The sequence below is a fragment of the Rhinopithecus roxellana genome, chromosome 2, assembly GCF_007565055.1.
Source record: "Rhinopithecus roxellana isolate Shanxi Qingling chromosome 2, ASM756505v1, whole genome shotgun sequence".
NCBI classification, from domain to species: Eukaryota; Metazoa; Chordata; class Mammalia; order Primates; family Cercopithecidae; genus Rhinopithecus; species Rhinopithecus roxellana.
Window position 1 is genome coordinate 50354991 of NC_044550.1, and position 26898 is coordinate 50381888.

The following is a 26898-nucleotide window of genomic DNA, read 5'->3' on the forward strand; positions in this document are numbered from 1 at the left end:
AGATTTGGGTGGGGACACAGCCAAACCATATTACTACGTGTTCCTTGCTACTAATAAACTGTCTACTGGGAGGGAGACACTTTAAGACAGTTAAAATATACAACTCCTCATAACATTTCATCCCCTGTATTTGCATCCATTGATGATACTTGCTTGAATCAATCTTTACTATTATAGTTGCAAAGTGATTTGCATTTATACTCTCTCTGCATTTACCAGTTATTACTCAGTGTTCTACTGTAGTAAGAGCCCTTCTATTTATCTATGTGTATTGTTGTATTTATTGTTAATTTGAATTTATGGTTTCCTATTTTTCCCTTAAGGCTTAACGTCTCATTACTGTCTGTAAATATTTTGGAGCTCATATGGTTCCAGTCCTCACCAGTGGCACCTTGTTCATGCTGGCTCTTGTATCCTTTTACGTGTTCCCATCTTTTTTTTTAAACAAGTCATTATTTTCACTCTTTATAATAAGTTTCATCTTGTGCGTTTACTGCCCAGCACTGGAGTCAGTCATTTCTCCTAGGAGCCCTGGTCCTTCTTATTGGGTGATAGTATTAGAAACCAAGATCTGGATGCTTTGGTATGCATGTTATTGCTGGGTATCTTTGCTTCTAGGCCCTGTCAGGGAACAAGCTAGAAAATGTATACATGTATATGTGTATACACACACACACACACACACAAATATGTGCATGTGTTTGCATGTATATGCCCATGTAACATGCATATACATATGTGAATATGGGTATATTTTTTTCAAAATAAAAATTCGCATTGATACCTCCAATTCTCCTTTTTCTATAATGAGAACATGGGCTCCCAACCGTGCCAACATTTTACTCATTTGGTCTAAATGAGTACCATCTAAAATGGTTTCAGAATTGTTTCACATATGTCACTAAAAACAAAAACAACATGGTACCCTGGTAGATAACCAACCTTATTGTTTTTTCATTTATCTTTCCAATGTTTCCTTTTATAACGATTAGTAGATATGTGTGTTGTCTTATTTCCCCTTTTTTCCAACACAGAAGATAGCATATTGTCTGTGTAAACACTTTGGCACTTAGCTGTTTTCACTGGAAAATATACCCTGGAAATTATTCTGTGTCAGTTCATAGAGGTTGTCATCATTCTTTTGTGTGTATGTACACCAGTTCATTCATCTTCTTTTCTGTGTTTGTGTATCCAGATAGTTTCTAGCAATTTACAGTTACACAGTGCTGCAGTTAATAACCTTGTGTCTTTTCATACTGTTGGAGGTGTATCATCAGGATAAATGTAGGAGTGGAATTACTAGGTTGAAGTGGTAAACGCCTATGTAGTTTTGCTAGATGTTACCAAATTCCCTTCCATAGGGTTTGTGCTGTTTTGCATTCCCATCAGCAATGTATGAGAGTGCCTGTTTTCCCACCGCCTTACCAAGAGAGTCTATTGTCAAGCTTTTGAATTTTTGCCAATCTGAAGGGCTAAGAAAAGGTATTTTGGTGTAGTTAGAATGCGCACTTTTCTTATTATGAGTGAGGTTTAACATCTTTTCCCATCTATCAGAGCCATATATGTAGGGAGAGATGTCTGTCTATATCTTTTTTCACTTTTCTCTAGGAGTTTTGATCTTTTTAAATTATTATTAAGCTCTTTGAATGTTGAGAATATTAGTTCTTTATCTGTAATGTATATTGCAAGTATTTTCTCCCAATTGTCTCATTTGTTTTTTGACTTTGCTTTTGGTGGTTTTTACCATTCCCAATTTTTACAGATATATATATGTAAAATATATATTATACATATATTCAAATTTACTAATGATTTTTATTATTGCCCTCACATTTTGAAGTCATAGTTATAAAACATGAGTTTGAAATTAATTTGCTGTGTTTAATGGAAAAGGAATGAGATGGTTATCTGTACCAGATGCTCTATTTATCCTTGTCCCACAGTCTTACATTGTAAAGCCTGAATGAGAAAAACATCTGCTACTATGTATAGATATGTAAGTTAATTTATTTTACTTTGAACTTTTTGAATAGAAAACTTCAGATATCCATAAAATCAATTCATGTATCTGTCACCTAGCTTTAGTAATTATCATTTATTTTAAAACTTCCTTACTAAATGGCTTAGATTATACGTTTTCAGTTATTGTGAATTATCCTTATAAAGAGGAAGGTTTGGACTAGCCTAGTAGGCTTTGGCCAACTGGCCTCCCGGGCTCTCTTGGCTTCTTTTCAATGGTCTTGACACCAGACCTGACCTCTTTTAGGCTTCTGTAACTTCACCATTTCCATGAAACTGAAGTTTATAGAAAAAAGATAAAAAAGGTAATAGGTCAGAAACTAGTAATGTTACCATGAAGCAGTGAAATAATTCAGAAGGCTTGGCCAATTGATGCTTTAAAAGTTATGTCTCTCCACTAAAACACACACACACACACACACGAAAAAGAGATATCCATTCATCTCTTTTTCGTGTGTGTGTGATATATAAAATATATATCTGTTCATAGCTATATACTTTGTTTCATGTATATGTTTTTGTTTGATATATAAAATATATATCTATTAATCTCTTTTTTGTGGTTTAATGTTATTAGAGGAGAGCCAGCAAACATCTTTTATCAATGAGTCTAGAAAGACAACTTATAGATGTTTGCCAGCCAGAGTCTAAATGTAACATAGAAAATATTCAAAAATTCTAATTTGCTTAATGGAATTTCGTCTGTACTACAATTATTTTGAACTGAAATTACATTACTTTCATTTGATAACTTCCATAGAAATTTTTTTATTAATTCGGTATATTCATTTTCAGTTTATCAAGAGTCCATTATTAATTTGGCAGAATGACTAGAGATCAGTAGAGCTCTGGAATTTCTTCATTTAATTTTAAGTTCTTGTATTCTATTTGGAGCAACATTCTTGATACACTGACATCCAGTTGAAGTACTACATTAGAGTGTCAGAATAGCTTTTCCCTCCTGCCTAAGTACAAACCGATCAGTCACTTGCTGCTGGTAATCATATGCGAGAATTGCAGTATTCTTCAGAAAATACTTGTAACAGAGGCAGGAAGGAAAATCAGTGAATTCTTCATCTAATGATTGTAAATCATTTGCATAAGTAAAGTCCACATTTGTTTTATTTTTCTCATTGAGAATAGCAGTGGTAGTGATCATGGCATGACAGAGTGCTTTCTGGCAAGAATAGGATAGAGAGGACTGGTATAGTGATGGGAGGATGCTGCTGCATAGAACTGTATTCATTATTTTTTCTCTGCCCATCTCTTGTGAACTTACTAGATTAACTGATGAACTTACCTTTTGCTTGTGTTTTGCATTTCTTGAACTGTTATTCTTGTGTCATTCTGTTTTTAGTTTATAATGTTGTTCATCCCTTTTCTGAAATACAGCTTGTCCACAAAAAAGACAGTTTTCTTGTACCTATCCAGCGTGATACAACATGATCTTTTTATGAGTAATACCCCTAAATATATGACAGGATTCTACTTCTGTGGATTAGGAACATAAAATGTAATTTCAGGACTAAGTTTATTATGAAACAGATTCTTTATTAGTTTGTGGAAAAGCATAGCATTCCTGATTAGAAAACAACATGGTAAGTAATTGGTTTTGTGGCACTTGCCAAAAGCATGCAACACATTGTGGGGGTGGGCGAGGGGTATGTGTGTATAATTAAAACCTTTTTCCCCCAGTTCCTGTTAATTGAGGTCTGTACACTTAAAGCTTCTACTACTCTGAGGTTCTACAGTTTTGATTATTAAAAATTTGAGTGCACGTATTTTTCTCTTGAGAGCCCCATTTTTAAACTGGCTTAAAGAGAGAATTCTAGATGTGGAAATAGAAACAGTAAAAATAGACAACTAAAGATCTCAAGTCTGCAATGAACTTGGCTTTTATTTCTGTGGAGTGTTTGTGAGTTTAACTTGGCTTGAATACCAAGTTCTTGCTATAAAAACAAATCCTTTGGGGTTCATGTATAGGCTTCTTCTTTAGTGTGGCCAGGGACTTGGATGCCTTATTTTAATGCTGAATATATACTTTGAAGCTAGTACCGTATTAGTTTATGTTTGCCTGAAAATTTTGTGGTGATAGACTTTCCATCAAATTAAATTCTGTTTCAGGAATAATATTCAATCTTAAATGCCTTTTTGAAATTGTGGAATATACACTACCTAAAAATGACCATTTTAACAATATTTAAGTGTACAGTTCAGCATCATTATATATGTTCAGGATGTTGTGTAACCATCACCACTATCTATTTCCAGAAGTTTTTCATCATGCCAAACAGAAGCTCTGTACCCATTAGATAATAATTCCCATTCTCCTCTCTCCTGGCTCCTAGCCACCTCTGTTCTGTTTTCTGTCTCTATGAATTTGCCTGTTCTAGATATTTTATATTAAGAATGATTATACAATATTTGTCATTTTGAGTCTGACTTTTTTCACTTAGTCTAATTTTTTCAAGGTTCATGTATGTTGTTGCATGTATCAGAATTTCATTTCTATTATGGAAGAATAATATTCTATTGTATGTATATAACACATTTTATATATTTGTTCATCTGTTTACACAGACCTGAGTTATTAACACCTTTCATTACTGTGAAAATTGCTGATAATAACATTGACATACAAGATTCTGTTTGAGTCACTGTTTTCAATTCTTTTGAAAACAGAATTGCTGGGTTGTATGGTAATTCTTTGTTTAAGTTTTTGAGGAACCACTGAACTTGTTTTCCACAGTGGCTGCACCATTTTGCATTTTTCTAGCAATACATGAGGGTTCCAATTTCTCTACATTCTTGCTAGCACTTGTTATTTTCCTTTTTTTGGAAAGTAGCTATCCTAATAGGTGTTAAGTGGTGTCTCATTGTGGTTTTGATGTGCATTTTCCTAATGATTAAATTATATTGAGAATTTTTACACATGCTTACTGACAAGATACAGTTGACCCTTGAGCAACTCAGGGCTTAGGGTTGCCAATGCCCTTGCAGTCAAAAATTTATGTATAACTTTTGACTCTCCCAAAATGTAACTACTGATAACCTATGTTTTTTTCTTTGTTGTTGTTGTTGTTTTGAGATGGAATCTCGCACTGTCGTGCAATGGCGCGATCTTGGCCCGTTGCAGCCTCCAAGTTCAAGCGATTCTCCTGCCTCAGCTTCCTGAGTAACTGGGATTACAGGCACCCGCCACCATGCCTAGCTAATTTTTTGTATTTTTCGTAGAGACGGGGTTTTACTATTTTGGCTAGGCTGGTCTCGATCTCCTGACCTCGTGATCCGCCCACCTCAGCCTCCCAAAGTGCTGGGATTACAGGTGTGAGCCACCGCGCCCGGCCCTAATAACCTACTGTTGAAGGCTTAGCACCAACATGAACAGTTGATTAACATGTATTTTGTGTGTTACCATGATTAAGAATACTTGATATATGTATTCTTAAAGTAAGCTGGAGAAAAGAAAATGTTATTAAGAAAATCATCAGGAAGAGAACATGTATTTACCATTCATTGAGTGAAAGTGGATCTTCATAAAGGTCTTCATCCTCATCATCTTCACATTGAGTAGGCTGAGGAGGAAGAGAAGGGGTTGGTCTTGGCAGTCTTAGGAGTGGCAGAAGCAGAAGAGGTGGAGAAGGTGGAAGGGAAGGAATAGGTAGAAGGGGAGGCAAGGGAGGCAAGAGAGGCAGGCACACTGGTGTCATGTTACAGAAATACATTTTAATTTCTTTCTTACTTTTTTTTTTTTTGCTTTATTTCTCTAAAAATATTTCTTTTCCAATCCTTCTTCCGCCGTTAGGTTTAGTTTCAGTGCCTGTATCATAGAAGAGTCCATGTCATAAAAGAAGTCTTGGATAATCAGAACCCTTCTTCCAGATTGTCTAATGTTGATTTTTTTCTGGCACTGCTTATTCTACATCTTCTTCCTCATTGTCTGGTGCCAGTTCAGAAGCACTCATCTTCATCAAGTTGTCTTCTGTTAATTCCTCTGATGTGGTGTGTACTAGCTCTTGAGTTTCTCCAAGATCCATATTTTGAAACCCTTCACCCCTCACCTTTTTTGCTATATCTACAGTCTCTCACAATTTCCTGATCAACTCTATCATACATCTTATGAAATCATGCACAACATCTGGGAACATTTTTCTCCAATAGAAACTTATTGTTTTGGGCTTGATGGCTTTTATGGCTTTTTCTGTAACTGTGATAGCATCTTCTATGGTGTCATTTTTCTAGACTTTCATGATGTTGTCTCTGTCAGGGTTCTCTTCCATAGGTTGACAGTCCTTTCCATAGAGTAGTCAGCCTTAAAGGTCTTTATAATGCCCTTATTTAGAGGCTGAGTTAGAGATGTTGTGTTTGGGTTCAAGTAGACCCTTCAATGCGTAGGTGTTGAACTCATGAGGTTCTGGGTGGCCAAGGACGTTGTCCAATACCAAAAGAATTTAAAAAGGCAGTCTCTTACTTTCTAACTTCAGCGACAAAGTATCAGTGGAAGCAATCCAGAAAGCACTCTCATTTCCAGTCCTTCTTGTGGTACAACCAAAATACTGGCATTTGGTGTTTACCTTTTCCCCTCAAGACTCAGGGTTTAGCAGCTTTGTCGATGAGGACACTTATGATTATAAACCCAACTGCATTTGCTCAAAACAGTAGAGTTAGTCTATCCCTTTGTACCCTTAAATCCTGGTACTCACTTCTCTTCTATAGTAATAAATGCCCTTGATAAGCTGTTTTTTTAGGATAGGGTACTTTCATCTACAATAAAAATCCAGGCAGATGTACTTTATCCTCAGTGATTTTTTTTTTAATGTCTGGGTACTTGTCTGCTGCCTCTTGGTTGGCAGAAGCTGCCTCTCCTGTTCTCTTGACATTTTTAAAACATACCTCTTTCTGAAATTACCAAGCCATCCTTTGCTGGCATTAAATCCTGCAGCTTTAGATCCTTCATGTTATTTTTGCTTTAAATTGTCATATAATGACTTAGCTTTTTCTCAAATCATATTAGAGTTCTTGGATACGCCTTTCTTATAGCAACCCTGTGCCCACAATAAAGCTGGATTTTCATTATGAGATAAAAAAGTATTTTGCAGAAAGCGCAGGGTTTTGTGCCTTCTGGGAGAGCTGCAGTGATGGCTTCACCAGTTTCCCTTTCTGTTTTTACAGTGGTCCTTTATGCTAGATTTGTTTTCCTTGAAATAGTCAGCAGCTGTACCTGCAGACCTCAATCTAAGGTACATATCAAGCAATTCAGCTTTTCCTTGTTATGTCTTGACTTTTCTCTGCTTCTTGGGAACACAGCCAGCATCACTAGTGGCACTTTGTGTGAGTTCCACGGTGTTAGTCAAGGTTTATGATATTGAGCCAAACATGATGAAAAATATATGCATGAACCTCGAGACACATTTTGTTGCCATATACAACTTACTGGAGAGAAGAACTGCTCTGGCAGAGATAATTAGCATCACACAGTGTTGTAATGAATACTCGCAACATTTGAGCTTACCACTATTAACGACAAGAGATGGCTACAAAGTTATTTTGGTAGTAGAGCCTGTACTACCGTTAATTTTATGCAGTTATGATTTAATACTGCATCTTCACTGTTTACATTTCTCTTGATTATGAATGGCACCATGTACAGTCTGTGCATATATAAGTTTTGATAAGTTTTAACTTTTTATAGTAGATTTGTATATATTTTATGGTAAAAAATGATAAAAATAGACTGGTATCTACGTATATTTAACGCATTCATGACCTACTTAATTTTTTCTTATTTTTTTCAGTATTCCTAGGCTATGAGATTTGTCTGTAAGATTTTTCAAATTGTCACAAATCTCCAAAAAATTTCTAATATATTTATTGAAAAAATTCACTTGTAACTGGACCCAAATAGTTTAAACCCATGTTGGTTAAGGATCAAGTGTATATATCTTTTTCAGTGAAATGTGTGTTCATGTCCTTTGCTCTTTTGCCCTTTTTTTCTTTTTTAAGAGACAAGGTCTCACTCTGTCACTCAGTCTGGAGTGTAGTGGTGCGATTTTGGCTCACTTTGACCCTCCATTCCTGGGCTCAAGGAAGCCTGTTGCCTCAGCCTCCTGAGTACTACAGGCGTGTGCCATGTGCCCAGCTAATATTTTAATTTTTTGTAGAGGCAGGGGTCTCACTATGTTTTCCAGGGTGGTCTCAAACTCCTGGCTTCAAGTGATCCTCCCACCTCCTTTGCCCATTTTTAAATTGGGTTGTTTATCTCTTTGTTGTTGAGTTATAGGGGTTCTTTATGTGTTCTGGATAACCCTTATCAGATGTATGATTTCGCAAATATTTTCTTTCATTCTGAGTAAAACTCTGTTGATAGTATCCTTTGGTTTACTAAAGTCTAAGTTTTATGAAGTCCAGTTTATCTATTTTGTTTCCTGTGGTTTTGGTGTCATATTTAAGGAACCATTGGGCTAGGCATGGTGGCTCATGCCTGTAATCCCAGCACTTTGGGAGGCCGAGGCAGGTGGATCACCTGAGGTCAGGAGTTCGAGACCAGTCTGGCCAGCGTGGTGAAACCCTGTCTCTACTAAAAAAAAAATACAAAAAAATTTAGCCAGGCATGGTGGCACACACCTGTAATTCCTGCTACTTGGGAGGCTGAAGCAGGAGAATCGCGTGAACCTGGGAGCTGGAGGTTGTAGTGAGTGAGATCGCACCACTGCACTCCAGCCTGGGTGACAGAGTGAGACTCCGTCACAAACAAACAACAACAACAAAACATTGAAGAGTTGCCCATTTTTTTGGTAAGAATTTTATAGTTTCAGCTCTTAAATTTAGGTCTATGATCCATTTTATGTTAATTTTTATAGGTAATCCAATTTTCCCAGCACTGGTTTTGTTGATGAGACTGCCCTCTCCTCCATTGAACAGTCTTGGCTCCCATGTTGAAAATCAGTTGGTCATATATTTGAGAGTTTTTTTCTGGGCTCTGTATTCCATACTGTTGGTCCATATTACCATCCTTATGCTAGTACCATACTGTTTTGATTACTATACTAAATGTTTTACTTTTAATTGGCTAATTTATTACCATTAATATGTGCTTTAAAAATGTTTCTAATATACAATCATCCCTTGTATCTGTGGGGGACTGATTTCAGGACCTTCCTCAAGCACCAAAATCTGTAGATATCCCTGATATGAAATGGCATAGTTTTTGCACATAACCTGTGTGTATTCTCCTGTATACCATAAATCATCTTTAGATTACGTATAATACCGAATACAATGTCAATGTTATGTAAATAGTTGTTATTCTGTATTGTTTAGGAATAATGACAAGAAAACAATATGTACATGTTTAGTACATATGCAATTTTTTTTTCTGAATATTTTGATCTGCAGTTGGCTGAATCCACAGTGTGGAACCCATAGATGCAGAGGGCTGACTGTATGGCTTTAAATTTTGCTTTTAATAATTTCATTTAGTTGACAGTACTCCAAAAAGAATGGTGAATATTAAATTTATTATGAATACTGATGGGGTTATACTGGGAAAAAAATGTTAAAGCAAGCAAATTGTTGGTTATTTAATTCATATTGCACCTTTCTTTGGAAATTTGAGAATTGGAGACAAAAGCATGAAGACAAAAAAGGAAATATTTGTCTTCCTTGCAGAAGGAACACAATAATGAGAAGACCAATGAGTCACATAATCTAGTAAATTATTCAATTTTACGTTAAATTCTACTTTTATTTTAGTTCTGGAAGCTATCTACTTACTGAAAATCTTCTGAAATTTCATAAAATAAAATATTGGTATTTTGTAAGGAATAGTTTTACTAAAGAACTAGCAGTGACAGATTCCTAAGCCAAATATGAATGACTATATTTAGGCTCTTTTTATGTTACAAGTATGTAATTAATCTTCTGTTCCTTCAGACTGCAACAGCGACCAGAAAATTAGGAGAACATTAGATATCATTTTCTCTTACTTTGTTATTACATGAATTATATTTTTATTTTTCTGTAGTACCTTTGTGCGCTTTCTTTTTATTATTATAATACTTTAACCATAGTTCTATAATAAGTTATTTGGGATTTATAATTATGAAGTAGAAATATTTTGTAACGAGAACACTAGTTTATAAATTAAAGGCAAAAATCTCTTAAAAATAATAATTTTAACCTTTTAAAGTGTATTTTAGTATTCTACCCCATGAACCAAATACATAAAATAGATACTCTCCCTGTAACTCCCTTGTTTACTTTCTCTTTTCTCTGATAAATCTCACAGTTCTAAAAAGTTGTCTATTGGCCCATCTTGTTTTATTATATTCCCATGCCTTTACTGTATCCCTGCATTTTGAAACAAATTCCATCAGTAAATATTTTAGTGTGTGTGTGTGTGTGTGTGTGTGTATATATATGGATATGTGCCTAACAGTAGACTGCTGGCATTTAGTTTAATATGAATCCATTCGATAAACATCTTTTGAATTTTTCCTTGCTTTAGATTCAGTGGGCTTAGTGCTAGGAATAGATGTTTAAGACATGATTTCTGCCCTCAAGGAACTTACATTATAGCTTAGAAAGAGTTCTTATGTTGAAAATTCATGCTCACTGAAGTCCTGAAGAGTTTTGATTTCAACCTTAGAGGAACACTAAGAACTCCTGAGCTAGATCAGGACAATGTGTTGTATTCTGGCATATCTGACTTAGATTTTAAAGGAGAGGTAATACAGTATCTCCCTGGTCCCTTTATTCTAAAAGGGAAAGAAAAGGAACTATACTTCATACCAGCAATAAAAAAAGTTAAAATATACAAAGAGTTGGACTTGTCAGTTGTAAATGACTATTGAGGTTTTTGATGAGGTACATTAGAATTATGCAAAGCCACTTACGCCTTCATCGTATTGAATTTATAGTTCTATCTTTTTGACAACTGATTTAAAATTCATTTCCACTTTCAGAATGTGTTGGTGATTCTTTTGAGTTTAGAGGGTTTGCCATGTATACCAATAAAGATTGTTATTTTATTTGTTCTGAGTATTTTCATATTACAGTGATTTTCCTTTTTTAGTGTTCTGGAGATATTGGTGGCATTTAATTTTGAAATCAATCATAAAGTTCTATCTTTCTACCTTCTAAATGTCTGTTGAATCTGTCTACTGCTTTTTTACTTCTTGTTGCTAAGATATTTCAGGGCATCATTCTACCTAAACTGGACAGCTGCAGTTTCCTTTTAACTCTCTATTAGAGGAGGCCCTTTTTAGCCATTTTCCATACTGCAGCAAGAGTCTTCCTTGTAGAATGCAAATCTTACCCTACTTTATTGAAATTCTCAGTGTCTCCTTATTGCCTTTAGTTAAAGCTCAGAGTATGGCATATAACACCTTTCATTATCCAACTGGTACTTATATCTCCAGTCCCTTCATTTGTCATCCTCTGCACTTTCCTTGTGCCTTACATGTAGATATGCATACCTATACCCACTCTTTCCCCGTTAAACAGCTTCTCCTCCTCTTCCTCTTCCTTCTTTTGAAACTTGATATTGTGTTCTGGGTGTTGAGGTACGGCCTTCTATTTATCTGTTTAGAGCCCTTAACACTGTATTGCTGTGCTATCCTCTATCCTCTTGTGTATTTCTTCTGTCCCTCTAAGATAGTGAGTCTTATTTTTTCCCTGTGTCTGTAGGACCTGGTACAGTGACTGGGCCATAGTAGGCACAGATCAATGATTATTGGTTGAACGATTGTAGATTACTTATTGCTGATTCAAATTAAGTCACTTAAAAAAAACCAAGCATTTATTATCTCAAAGTGTCCATGGGCCAGGTATTTAGGAGTGGTTTAACTAGGTGGCCCTAGCTTAGGATTTCTTATGAGATTGTAGTCGGGATGTTGGCTATAGATATCTAAAGGCTTGACTGGGGCTAGAGGATCACTTTGCAGGATGGCTCACATACATGGCTGTTGATATGAGACCTCAATTTCTTACTAGCTGTTAGCAGAAAGCTTTGGTTTCTACTCATGTGGACCCCTCCATAGGGTTGCTGGAGTGTCCTCATGACATGGAAGTTGGCTTCCTTCAGGGCAAGTAATCTGAGAGAGAGCAAGAAGGAAGTCATAATGTCTTTTATGATCTGGTCACACATAGTCACTTCTGCCTATTCTGTTCCTTAGAAATGTGTCGCTAAGTATAACCCATAATTAAGAGGAGATTAACTAGACTTTACCTTTGAAAAGAGGAGCATCATAAAATTTGTGGATATATTTATGAACGACACAGAATGGGACAGTAATTTATTATTCTTCCTTGGACCTGACCAAAATAGGTTATTTTTTCTCTATATATAAAATACTTTTGTCCAAATGGAAATACATTTGACCCTCCATATCCACAGGTTCCACATCCACGGATTCAACCAACCATGTATAGAAAATATTTGGGAAAAGATGTTGCAAAAAATAAACAATTTTATATTTGAAAATACAGTATAACAAAAATTTACATAGGATTTACATTGTGTTAGGTATTATAAGTAATCTAGAAATGATTTGTAGGTATGTCCAATCTTTTGACTTCCCTGGGCCACATGGGGAGAAGAAGAATTGTCTTGGGCCACATATAAAATATACCAGCACTAATGATGGCTGATGAGCTAAAAAAAAAAAAAAGAAAAAGAAAAAAAAATCACAAAATATCTCATAATGTTTTAAGAAAGTCTACAAGTTTGGGCCATATTCAAAGCTGTCCTGGGCCATATGCATCCCATGAGCCATAGATTGGACAAGTATGATTTAAAGTATACAGGAAAATGTGCATAGGTTACATGTAATTACTATGCCATTTTATATAAGGGACTTGAGCATGGCAGGATTTTGGTATTCATGGGAGTCCTGGAGCCAATTTCCTACGATACCAAAGGATGACTGTGGTTAATTTTTTTTAAGCGTATGCTTTTATTCAAATATTATACACATTTATGAAGCTATAGTAATTTTGCATATAAACATAATTATTTACTTGAGCTAGTTGATACCTATTCATGATTTTACTGCAGCTTTTTCACCTAGATTCTGAAAATAAAATAAGAAAGTCATCTCTTAGGTTCTATATTGCCTATAAAATGAATCTGACACAAAATTCACTGCTTTGAGGTTTGTCATAGGTCTTTAAGAAATGAAACACATGTATCTCTGAGTTGTATTTGTATACTTCATGAGAGAAAATCATAAATTATCTTTTAAATTTGTAGCTTAAAGCACTTTAAATTGTATAGAAGTTAAAATCCTTTTAGTCTAATATTCCTGACTTGTTCCATAACAGGCATTTTACTAAGTGGTGAATACAAGTAAACGAAACAGACATATTCTGTCTACTTGGAGTTCATAATCTGGTAGACAGCTAGATGATAAATGTATAAATAGATATTTTCCAATAATGTTAAGCACAGACCATGGAAGAAATGCAGATGAGGTGATAGAGGGTCATGGGAAAGCAGAGGTACTTCTACATTGCCAGAAAAGGCTTGTCAAGAGAGGTGACCTTGAAGCTGAAAATCAAAGGAATTATACCTGCCAGGAATTTACAGGAAGAAGGGAAGACCCTGCAGTGTGAACAGTTGGTGTATGAGGAATTGAAAGCATGCCTGGAGATATCTGGGGGAGAGTGGAATGAAGTTTGAAAGGTAGAAAGGGATCAGATATCTAGAATTTTAAAGGGCCATGGTGAGGAGTATGGCTTTTATTAAACACACTGAAAGCCAGTGAAGGGTTTTAAAGTTATATACTATAGTTTCTGTTACCTGCCCCCTAGCCCCCAAAGCACTTTGTCTGCAAAGGAGAGAAAGTAGGAAAATAATAAGATCATTATAGTAGTCCAGGTGAAAGATAATGGCAGCTCAGATCTAAAGTGTTGGGAGAGGAAAGGATAGATGAGATCTAGTCTGTAGGTAGAGCCAGTAGGACTTAACATGAAAAGTGTGAGGGACATTGAAAGCAAGGAAAATATTCAGGTTTTGGCTTGAGCAGTTGGGTGAATGACAGTATTCTAAAATGAGACTGGAGGTCAGTGAAAAGGGAAGTCAAGAATTATTTATTTATTTGTTTATTTTTAATTGAGATGGAGTCTCACTCTGTCATCCAGGCTGGAGTGTAGTGGCGTGATCTCGGCTCACTGTAACCTCTGCCTCCCAGGTTCAAGCTGTTCTCCTGCCTCAGCCTCCTGAGTAGCTGGAATTACAGGTGCATGCCATGATGGCCAGCTAAATTTTCTATTTTTAGTAGAGGCGATGTTTCACCATGTTGACCAGGCTGGTCTTGAACTCCTGACCTCAAGTGATCTGCCTGCCTCGGCCTCCCAAAGTGCTGGGATTACAGGTGTGAGCCATGGTACCCGGCCTTATTTTTGAACTTGTTACTTTTGTGACGTCTGTAAGTGACCAAATGGAGATGGCAAGTGGCAATCAATTAAATGATCCTGAAGCTCAGAGAGTTAGGAGGAGATGTACAGATGGTATTTAAAGTTGTAGAATGGATGAGCCTTTTTAGCGAGAGAAGAGCCCTAAAAACTCAACCTTTTAGAGTTTGCTTTAATGGGCCGCATTTTGCTTGCTTGTAAGACAAACCACAGCATAGAGGTTTGTCTGCAGCACAGAAGTTTGTTTATATTAGTTTATATTAAAACATCTGCTTTCTTATTTATTTTTTAAAATTTTTGGCAGTAATGGTGTTGTAATAGATGAGAAAGTATTACATCTCTACCGTGTCTGCCATTTGTTGAATGAGTAACAAACCCTTTGCTACCTGTGTGACCTTGAAATTTTACCTCTCTGAGTCGCTGTCTTCTTCTTCTTCTTTCGTCTTTCTTCTTTCTTCTTTCTTCTTTCTTCTTTCTTCTTTCTTCTTTCTTCTTTCTTCTTTCTTCTTCTTCTTCTTCTTCTTCTTCTTCTTCTTCTTCTTCTTCTTCTTCTTCTTCTTCTTCTTCTTCTTCTTCTTCTTCTTCTTCTTCTTCTTCTTCTTCTTCTTCTTTCTTCCTCTTCTTCCCTTCTTCTTCCCTTCTTCTTCTTCCTTTCTTCTTCTCCTCCTCCTCCTCCCCCTCCCCCTCCCCTCCTCCCCCTCCCTCTCTTCCTTTTTTTTTTTTTTTTTGGAGACAGAGTCTTGCTCTGTCTCACCCAGGCGAGAGAATCCCTTGAACCCAGGAGGCGGAGATTGCAGTGAGCCAAGATCACACCGTTGCACTCCAGCCTGGGCAACAAGAGCGAAACTCCGTTTCAAATAGATAGATAGATAGATAGATAGATAGATAGATAGATAGATAGATAGATAGATAACAGAAATTTACTTCTCACAGTTCTAGTTCAACATCAAGGCACCAGCAGATTCAGTGTCTGGTGAGGGCCCACTTCCTGGTTCACAGACAGGGCCTTCTTGCTGTGTCCTCACATGTGGAAGAGGCAGAAGAGCTTTTATAAGGACACTAATCAATTGATGAGAGTTCCACCCTCATGACCTAAACACCTTCAAAAGCCCCACCTCCTAATACCATCATATTGGGAGGGTTGGGATTTTAACATGAGTTTGGGGTGGGGGAACACAGACATTCAGACCATAGCAGGCAGGCAGGCGGGCGGGAGGGTGGACGGATGAAGAGACAGACAGACAGACAGATAGACAGATAGGGAGATAGAGAAATAGAGATATACATCACATAAATATACATGTGTATAGTGTAGTGTCTTAAATATCTGAAACCGATGCTGTAATGTTCATGTATTTCACATATTGTTTTTGTCCAGCTTTTCTCAGTCTGTCATAACTTGGCCACCTTCAAAGAAGGTTAATGTTTTAAATGATGAAACTCTAAGGTGAGGTTTGGTTTGAAATATTTTTGAAGTCTAATGAGTAGGAAAATGAATTAAAACAGTATTATAAGACTGGGCACAGTGGCTCGTATCTGTAACCCCAGCACTTTGGGAGGATGAGGCAGGCAGATTACTTGAACCCAGGAGTTCGAGACCAGCCTGGGTAACATGGAGAAACCTGGTCTCTACCAAAAATACAAAAATTAGCCAGGCGTGGTGATGCAGGCCTGTACTCGCAGCTACACAGGAGGCTGAAGTGGAAGAATTGCTTGAGCCTAGGAGGCAGATGTTACATTGAGCTAAGATTGCGCTACTGCATTCCAGCCTGTGCCATAGAGCGAGACGCAACAAACTCCCTTTTTGTTTGACGCAAACTCCCTTCGTATATGCTCTGCTATGGAAAATATTCTAAACTTTTTACATTTAGATTATATATTCCCTGAGGTTTTCCTTTTATTTGAAATATGTAATAATGTGTTTGATAATATCAAAGGGAAAACATTTATTCCACATGTATTAGATTGAACTGTAAAAATTACTGATACTCTTTTTTCTGACCTGACAAAAATGGCAATTTCATTTGACTCAACCTTAATAGAAAGAAGTTTTTCTAAAAGTCTTTATATTCTTCGTGATTTGATTTTAGCACTTTGTGACTTTCATTCATTCAACAACATAATTTACTCTTTTCATTCTTAAATCCTAATAATACACATCTCGAGGGTGACTTTAAGGACTACAAGTGCTTGGTTAGAAGCTATTTGTTAGGCTTCTGATATTCTGGCACCAAGTCAAAGACTTTACATATGCTATTGCCAATCCTGACATTAAATCTGAAAGAGAGGAATTAGTATTAATGGCAGAGCTACAATTTGCATCCTTTTTATGACCTAGTCTTGTAAGTCACATAGTACCACTCCCAGCATTTTACTTGTCAAAAGTTAGTCCCATTCAAAGGGTATGGAGAAAAAGGCTTTTCCTTTTAAGAGTAGGAATGTCAAAGAACTTGCTGATATTTAGCATCACCAGAAAATGCTAGGGACTTTGGGATGTGCTTTTTGTCATGGTGAAAATTTTATTTTGCCCTTTTAAAAAGTTTCTTCTCTTTGATGACCATGTAAAAATGATTTACAGAAGATTAGTGGTCACTCCTGAGTTCTTCCTCTTTTAGAGTTTAACTTGAGACTTGATCTGTTAATTATGCACAATGGAAGCAATTAGTCTGAATGTATCTTTTCCTAGTTTTTCATATTGGGTTTTTAAAAAACTGTTTTATTGGATTTACAAAACATGTAACTAATTTATAAATTGTTTTTATTGTTGATTCTGTGAAAGCACTAAATCCTACCTCTTGTTTTCTGTGATAATTATTTTGTATTTACTAAATTTATGTTTTGATGAATTCCAGGTGACAGTTTACAGATTTCTCATGGGCAATCTGCAAATCTGGTTTCCCTAAAGAAAATTGCAGATCATGTACAGTGCAAAAACATATGTGGCACAGTCTTTCAGTGTGTGTATGGAATATAATGCCAGATTTTCCTGAAAGCCTGGAGATGGGAAAGAGCTTTGACAGAGTGAGAAAACTTGAGTGTGTGAAAAGGGCTGACAACTGTGATATAAGCCACGCCTTTATATTTATGGCTAATCTGGAGAGTAGAATGGAGGTATTCTGAGATAACTTGAATTGCAGTATTTTTTCATGTAGTATGTCATATTTGACAGGGGAAATACTGCATTCAGGAGCTTCATATTCACCCTAAGATATCAACCTGTCACACTGCATGCAGAAAAATCACAGGGAAATACTGATCTCAGTTATGGATTTAATGTTCCATAGTGAATGGATTATAAAGCCAGGACTAAAACCCAAGAGTATAGTAACCCAGACTACACTTTGGGATCTCATCTTCCCTGGCAAAATCTCAGATTATTTGCCCTAAATTTTTAGAGCTTGTTTCCTTGTTAGTTTGTTGCTTTTCTTTAAACTATTTACCTATGATTTAAATATGTCCCCTCCAATATGCAGGTGTTGAAATGTAATGGCCATTGTGATGGTGTCTTAGTCCGTTTTCTGTTGCTTAAAACAGAATACCTGAAACTGGGTAATTTGAAAACAAAAGGAATTTATTTCTTATGCTTATGGAGGCTGAAGAGTCCAAGATCTAGGAACTCCTTCTGGTGGGGGCCTGCTTGCTGGAAGGGACTCTCTACAGAGTCCCGAGGTGGTACAGGACATCACATGATAACTCAGGTCTCTCTTTTTCTTCTTAGAAAGCCACCAGCTGATCCCCATGAGGACCTTAATCCATGAATGGATTAGTCCCTTCATGAGAGCAGATTCCTCATGAACCAGTCAAAAGGCCACACCTCTAATTAGTGCCACATTAGAGCATTACATTTCAACGTGAGTTTTGGAGAGGAGAAATTTTCAAACCATAACAGAAAGTATTAAGAGGTAGAGCCTTTAGGACTTGATTACACCATGAAGGCTCCTTTCTTATGAATGGGATTAAGACGCTTCTAAATGAGGCTTTATGCATTAGGTTTCTTGCCCTTTCACCTTCTGCCATATAAGGACACATGCTCCTCCCCTCCAGAGGATGCAGCAATAAGGCACCATCTTGGAAGCAGAGAGCAGCCCTCACCAGACAACTGAACCAGCCAGTGCCTTGATCTTAGATTTCTCAGCCTGCAGATCCATGAGGAAATACATTTCTATTATTTATAAACTACCCAGTTTCTTGTATTCTGTTATCACAGCACAAATAAACACAGAAACTATTATAAATAAACTATAAACTATTGTTTTCAAAAGGTTTTGTTTTTTAATTATTACAAAGCAAAATTGACCTTTTTGTGGTATACAGCTTTATGGAATTTGATATATGTGCAGATAAGTGTAACTGCTACCACAATGAGGATACGGGACAGTTTTATCACCCAAAAAACTTCCTTGCTGTGTTCCTTTATAGTCACAGTCCCTTTCACCTCTAACCCGTGGCAACTGCCAATCTGTCTTCATCAATATAGTTTTTTTTCAAGAACACCATATAAATGGAATTACACAATATGTAACCTTTTGAGACTCGTTTGACTTAGCATAATGCCTTTGAGAATCATCCAAGTTTTTATATTTATCAATAATTCATTCACAATCTGGATGCCGTGGCTCATGCCTGTAATGTCAGCACTTTTGGAGGATCACTTGAGGCCGGGAGTTTGAGACCAGCCTGGGCATCATAATGAGACCCCATCTTTATGAAAAAAATTTAAAAATTAGCTGGTTGTGGTGTTGTGTCTGTAATCCCAGCTACTCAGGAGGCTAAAGCAGGTGCATCACTTGAGTCCAGGAGTTCGAGGCTGCAGTGGACTGTGATTGTACCACTGTACTCCAGCCCGGGAGATTGAGCAAGATGCTGACTAAAAAAAAAAAAAAAAATATTTTACTTTTGTTGAGTTGTATGGGTGCACCATAGTTTGTGTGTCTGTTCACCTGCTGAAAGACATTTGGGTTATTTCCATTCTTTGGCCATAATGAATAGAGATACTATAAACTTTTGTGTGTAAGTTTTGTGTGAACATAAGTTTTCATTTCATTTCATTTCTTTTTCTTTCTTTCTTTTTTATTTTTTGAAACAGGGTCCTGCTTTGTTACCCAGGCTAGAGTACGTGGTGCAGTCACATTGCATGTAGCCTCTACCTCCTGGGCTCAAGCAGTCCTGTCTCAGCCTCTTGAGTAGCTAGGACTACAAGCATGCCACCACACCTGGCTAATTTTTTGTTTTTAATTTTGTGTGTGTGTGTGTGGAGATGGGATCTCACTATGTTGCCCAGGCTGGTCTTAGAACTCCTGGCCTTAAGTCATCCTCACACCTCAGCTTTTCCAAGTGTTGGGATTATAGGTGTGACCTACCACACTTGGCCCAGTTTTTATTTCTTTAGTGCCAGGGTCAGCAAACTTTTTCTGTAGAGGGCTGGATGAAGTATTTTATGCTTTAGGGTCTCTGTTGTGGGCACTCTGCTGTTGCAGTGTGAAAGCAGTCATAGGCAATACACAAGTAAATGAATATAGATGTGTTCCAATAAAATTTTATTTACAAAAACATGTGGGCTAGATTTTGGTACGTGGCTGTAATTTGCTAACCCCTGTTTTATGGTAAATACTTGGGAATTGCAATTTGTCATGAATACATAATAAATAAATGTTTAATTTGATAAGAAAATGCCAGACTTTTAGTTTATTGACTTAAAATACACTTAGTTTAATAACATTTGAATCATGGGATGTTATTGAACTCAGACTTTATAGTTCACGCAGCTAGCTCACCTAATTTATAAGACAGGCTTTGGTCTTGTCTTACATTGAGGGTCTATTTTACCTTTTACTTTTATTCATATTCTTGTGTGGTCTTTTGACTTGATATATCTTTGCTTCACAGATAAAAGGCATACTCATTTTTAAAGTAATTTTTATTTGAATTAGTTAAGATACAGTCGAACATTTTAGGGAGGTTGCCTTTTTTAAAAAGTATGTATTAGCAAAGGATTAGAGATGGAGTTGCTAAGTTTTTAAATTAATTAGACAGTTGATCGTATCCTAGAAATTGAATATAGCTGGATATACTCTATACTCATCACACCATGATGTCTCTTTAGAAGACTTTGTTTCAGTGCCAAACTCAAACCTTTTCAGTATGGAAGCTAAACCCAGACTGTTTATCCATAAGGGAAGCTCACCTTTGAGATCATATCTTTGTTTTGTGTTAGTTTTTGATGACAATTTAAGTGTTAAATCTTAGGTCAGTAGCCAAGTATCCTTGGAATTCTTCTTAGGAACAGCATCCTACAGATGGAAGGTTGTTGTTGGTGTTTTTTTCTGAGGGATGCATAATTCACTTTCTATTTTGTTGTGATTCCCTTTGCCACAAAAAGCCGGGATTTGGGGTTAAAAGGTAGGTAAATCATCTTGGATATATCAATAGCTAATGAAGTTGAAGATGATGAATAAATCAAAGGAGGTCTATTTTTGTGGTTATGATTTACTATTACTTTTTCTCTTCTGAAAAAGCAGTGAAGCCCCAGGACCATAACGACATTAGGGAGGTGGGAAGACCATTTTGTGCTAATAGTAGTCCTACTCGTCTTCATGCAGTGGTTGAAAGACTATATCCATGGGTGGGATGTGCTACTGTTGATATGATATGCTTTTTTAAAAGAGGTAACTATTTGAGGAAAAAAAGGATTCTTTTCTGCTTTCTGTGGGCTTGGACACTGGCACTTGAATCACTGGTGTGGCAATTGAACATGATCTCCTTTGAGAATCAAATAAAAGTCATAGGTCATCTTTCTAGAGTATATGTATGTTCACAAATTTAATATGAAGTTTCAGGACTTCATTTACTCCCAAGCCAGCATTGTCCAATATTACTTTCTGTGACAATTAAAATGTTTTATGTTGGCTCTGTCTAATACAGTAATCACTAGACACATAGTAGCTGTTGAGCACTTCAAATGTGTCTGTTGCAACTGAGGAACTAGATTTTTTACTTCATGTATTTAAATTAATTTGTATTTAAGATGAAATATCCACATATAGGTAGTGGCTGCCGGCTTAGGCCCTTTCATGTGCCATAGGTTATAATCCCTATAAAAGAGGTTTTGTGAACGACATTGTTAGGAATTTAATTTGTTCATTTCACTTCTGATTTTTGCAGTCAAGCAATAGTTATTGTATCTTGCTTTTAAGTTAAATTTTAATAGTTGCTGTTGTCTCTATGTACCTTTTTCTTATTCAGGGAGATTTTAAGGCATTTTTCAATATTTGATCCTGTTTCTTTCATAATGAAATGTCCAGAATAGGTTTGTCCTGGGTTTTTAAGCTTGTTCAGAGAATGTGAGGTGACTACCTGTTGAGTCCTGTGTTGTGGGCTCTCCAGCGTCACTTTGTCCTACATTGGGAACATTCTGGTTATTTACAGCCACCTTTGCCCAAGTATTTTAAAAGTGCATTTCCCCTTTGGGAGACCGAGGCAGGCAGATCACCTGAAGTCAGGAGGAGTTCAAGATCAGCCTGGCCAACATGGTGAAACTCCGTCTCTACTAAATATAAAAATTAGCTGGGTGTGGTGGCATACACCTGTAATTCCAGCTACTCAGAGGCTGAGGCAGGAGAACTGCTTGAACCTGGGAGGTAGAGATTGCAGTAAGCCAGGATCAGGCCACTGCACTCCAGCCTAGGTGATAAGAGTGAAACTGTGTCTCAAAAAATAAAATAAAATAAAATAATTTAAAAATAGTGTATTTCCATACTCATACATTATTTAGCAACAAGCTGAAAAGTTTATAGGTGACCTCCATACTGTCTGATTTTATATTTCTCCGGCAGTGGTTCTCAACCCTGGATGCACATTAGAATCAGTTGGGAAACCCGTAAAAACCCTGCCCAGGCTCTAGCCCCAGAGACTTGTGATTTGAACAGAGTGGCTTCCAGGCTTCAGAGCATTTTTTAAAGCTTCTTAGTTGATTCCAGTATCCTACCAAGGTTGAAAAGCCCTCATGTGTGAGATAGTTAGTAGACCTGGGCTACCTGTGTTGAGGAAAATATTCTGAATTAGAGACTAATTGATAACCTTTTTCCCCCTCTTTCTAGGTGGAGCCCAGATTTCAAGTCTTCAGTAAAATACCTTCAAGCGAATGGGCCCTATTGTGCTCACACATTCAGAACCAGTTACCCAAGGAATTCCCTAAAGGTCAGTCTCTGGGAAGAAAAATTAGTAGGTTTTTGTTTTTAATCTTTACTATCACTGGATTTATTGATAAACAAAGACTGTTAATTACTTATGTGTAGACGGGGCTTTTTATATTGAGTTGATTTATAGAGCTACCATTATAAATTTGATTACTATACTGTCATATTTAGGAAATAGAAAATGTATGTTGAGAACTGTTTCTAATAGACTATTTACAGGAGGATATATGTTATGTGTACACCTATATGCTTATACACATTTAATATATCTTTAAAAGATATTCAAGAAATTAGTGATGACAGTTCTAGGGAGGGGAACTGGAGCCCTGTAGTGGGATATTTACTTTTAGTGTGTATTCTTTTCAATATGGTCTTTTAAACCCCATGCATATATTAAATTTCAAAAAAAAATTCTTAATGGCTAAAAATGCTTTTTTAGTTTATAAATATGCTTATAGTTTTTTCTACTTGGAAACATAGAAAACAACCTCATATTCCTTGAAATTGAGGGTCTCTGCTTATTATTTGGTATGCTATTTCTTGTGTTGGATGTGTTATTTAGGGGCATACATCTGATTTTCCTCTCTTGAACTCATGTCCTGGGATTTTTTTGCTTTACATTTTCTTTCACCTTTTTATATTTTATTTTATTTTATTTTATTTTATCTTTTGAGACATAGTCTCGCTCTGTTGCCAGGCTGGAGCACAGTGGCGCAATCTCGGCTCACTGCAACCTGTGCCTCCCAGGTTCAAGCGATTCTCCTGCCTCAGCCTCCTGAGTAGCTGGGATTACAGGCGCCCACCACCACGCCCAGCTAATTTTTGTATTTTTAGTAGAGACGGGATTTCACCATGTTGGCCAGGATGGTCTCTTATCTCTTTTTTTTGTTTGTTTTTTTTAAAATGATACTTTAAGTTCTAGGGTACATGTGCACAATGTGCAGGTTTGTTACATATGTATATATGTGCCATGTTGGTGTGCTGCACCCATTAACTCATCATTTACATTAGGTATATCTCCTAATGCAATCCCTCCCCCCTCCTCCCTCCCCCCTCCCCGCAATAGGACCCGGTGTGTGATGTTCCCCTTCCTTTGTCCAGGTGATCTCATTGTTCAGTTCCTACCTATGAGTGAGAACATGCGGTATTTGGTTTTCTGTTCTTGCGATAGTTTGCTGAGAATGATGGTTTCCAGCTGCATCCATGTCCCTACAAAGGACACAAACTCATCCTGTTTTATGGCTGTGTAGTATTCCATGGTGTATATGTGCCACATTTTCTTAATCCAGTCTGTCACTGATGGACATTTGGGTTGGTTCCAGGTCTTTACTATTGTGAATACACCGCAATAAACATACGTGTGCATGTGTCTTTATAGCAGCATGACTTATAATCCTATGGGTATATCCCCAGGAATGGGATGGCTGGGTCAAATGGTATTTCTAGTTCTAGATCCTTGAGGAATCACCACACTGTTTTCCACAATGGTTGAACTAGTTTACAGTCCCACCAACAGTGTAAAAGTGTTCCTATTTCTCCACATCCTCTCCAGCATCTGTTGTTTCCTGACTTTTTAATGATTGCCATTCTAACTGGTGTGAGATGGTATCTCATTGTGGTTTTGATTTGCATTTCTCTGATGCCCAGTGATGATGAGCATTTTTTCATGTGTCTGTTGACTGTATGAATGTCTTCTTTTGAGAAATGTCTGTTCATATCCTTTGCCCACTTTTTGATGGGGTTGTTTTTTTCTTGTAAATTTGATTGAGTTCTTTATAGGTTCTGGATATTAGTCCTTTGTCAGTTGAGTAGATTGCAAAAGTTTTCTCCCATTGTGTAGGTTGCCTGTTCACTCTGATGGTAGTTTCTTTTGCTATGCAGAAGTTCTTTAGTTTAATCAGATCCCATGTGTCAATTTTGGCTTTTCTTGCCATTGCTTTTTGTGTTTTAGAAATGAAGTCCTTGCCCATGCCTATGTCCTGAATGGTATTACCTAAGTTTTCTTCTAGGGTTTTTATGGTATTAGGTCTAACATTTAAGTCTCTAATCCATCTTGAATTAATTTTTGTATATGGAGTAAGGAAAGGATCCAGTTTCAGCTTTCTACTTATGGCTAGCCAATTTTCGCAGCACCATTTATTAAATAGGGAATCCTTTCCCCATTTCTTGTTTTTGTCAGGTTTGTCAAAGATCAGATGGCTGTAGATGTGTGGTATTATTTCTGAGGATTCTGTTCTGTTCCATTGGTCTATATCTCTGTTTTGGTACCAGTACCATGCTGTTTTGGTTACTGTAGCCTTGTAGTATAGTTTGAAGTCAGGTAGCATGAGGCCTCCACCTGTGTTCTTTTGACTTAGGATTGTCTTGGCAATGCGGGCTCTTTTTTTGGTTCCATATGAACTTTAAAGCAGTTTTTTCCAATTCTGTGAAGAAACTCATTGGTAGCTTAATGAGGATGGCATTGAATCTGTAAATTACCTTGGGCAGTATGGCCATTTTCACAATATTGATTCTTCCTATCCATGAGCATGGTATGTTGTTCCATTTGTTTGTGTCCTCTTTTATTTCACTGAGCAGTGGTTTGTAGTTCTCCTTGAAGAGGTCCTTTACATCCCTTGTAAGCTGGATTCCTAGGTATTTTATTCTCTTTGAAGCTATTGTGAATGGGAGTTCATTCATCATTTGGCTCTCTGTTTGTCTGTTACTGGTGTATAAGAGTGCTTGTGATTTTTGCACATTGATTTTGTATCCTGAGACTTTGCTGAAGTTTCTTATCAGCTTAAGGAGATTTTGGGCTGAGACAATGGGGTTTTCTAAATATACAATCATGTCATCTGCAAGCAGGCACAGTTTGACTTCTTCTTTTCCTAACTGAACACCCTTTATTTTTTTCTCTTGCCTGATTGCCCTAGCCAGAACTTCCAACACTATGTTGAATAGGAGTAGTGAGAGAGGGCATCCCTGTCTTGTGCCAGTTTTCAAAGGGAATTTTTCCAGTTTTTGCCCATTCAGTATGATATTGGCTGTGGGTTTGTCATAAATAGCTCTTACTATTTTGAGATACTTTCCATCAATACCAAATTTATGGAGAGTTTTTAGCATGAAGTGCTGTTGAATTTTGTCAAAGGCCTTTTCTGCATCTATTGAGATAATCATGTGGTTTTTGTCTTTGGTTCTGTTTATATGCTGGATTAATTTATTGATTTGCGTATGTTAAAGCAGCCTTGCATCCCAGGGATGAAGCCCACTTGATCATGGTGGATAAGCTTTTTGGTGTGCTGCTGGATTCGGTTTGCCAGTATTTTATGGAGGATTTTTGCATCGATGTTCATCAGGGATATTGGTCTAAAATTCTCTTTTTTTGTTGCATCTCTGTCAAGCTTTGGTATCAGGATGATGTTGGCCTTGTAAAATGAGTTGGGGAGGATTCCCTCTTTTTCCATTGATTGGAATAGTTTCAGAAGGAGTGGTACCAACTCCTCCTTGTAAGTCTGGTAGAATTCAGCTGTGAATCTGTCTGGTCCTGGACTTGTTTTGGTTGGTAGGCTATTAATTATTGCCTCAGATTCAGATCCTGCTATTGGTCTATTCAGGGATTAAACTTCTTCCTCATTTAGTCTTGGGAGAGTGTAAGTGTCCAAGAAATTATCCATTTCTTCTAGGTTTTCAAGTTTATTTGCGTAGAGGTGTTTATAGTATTCTCTGATGGTAGTTTGTATTTCTGTGGGGTCAGTGGTGATATCCCCTTTATCATTTTTTTATTGCATCTATTTGATTCTTCTCTCTTTTCTTTATTAGTCTTGCTAGTGGTCAATCAATTTTGTTGATCTTTTCAAAAAACCAGCTCCTGGATTCATTGATTTTTTGAAAAGTTTTTTGTGCCTCTATCTCCTTCAGTTCTGCTCTGATCTTAGTTATTTCTTGCCTTCTGCTAGCTTTTGAATGTGTTTGCTCTTGCTTCTCTAGTTCTTTTAATGGTGATGCTAGGGTGTCAATTTTAGATCTTTCCTGCTTTCTCTTGTGGGCATTTAGTGCTATAAATTTCCCTCTACACAATGCTTTAAATGTGTCCTAGAGATTCTGGTATGTTGTATCTTTGTTCTCATTGGTTTCAACGTAAATCTTTATTTCTGCCTTCATCTCGTTATGTACCCAGTAGTCATTCAGGAGCAGGTTTTTCAGTTTCCATGTAGTTGAGCTGTTTTGATTGAGTTTCTTAGTCCTGAGTTCTAGTTTGATTGCACTGTGGTCTGAGAGACAGTTTGTTATA

At 36.8% G+C, this 26898-nt stretch overlaps 1 protein-coding gene across 2 annotated transcripts in view; it reads left to right on the forward strand.

Moving 5' to 3' along the window:
• WDFY3 (WD repeat and FYVE domain containing 3) overlaps positions 1-26898 on the forward strand; it is a 312187-nt gene that overhangs the window by 59142 nt on the left and 226147 nt on the right. For both annotated transcript variants that reach the window (XM_030915939.1, XM_030915944.1), the window contains one exon: positions 22530-22629. The gene's annotated coding sequence lies outside the window, so the exon portion shown is untranslated. The remainder of the gene's footprint in view (positions 1-22529; positions 22630-26898) is intronic.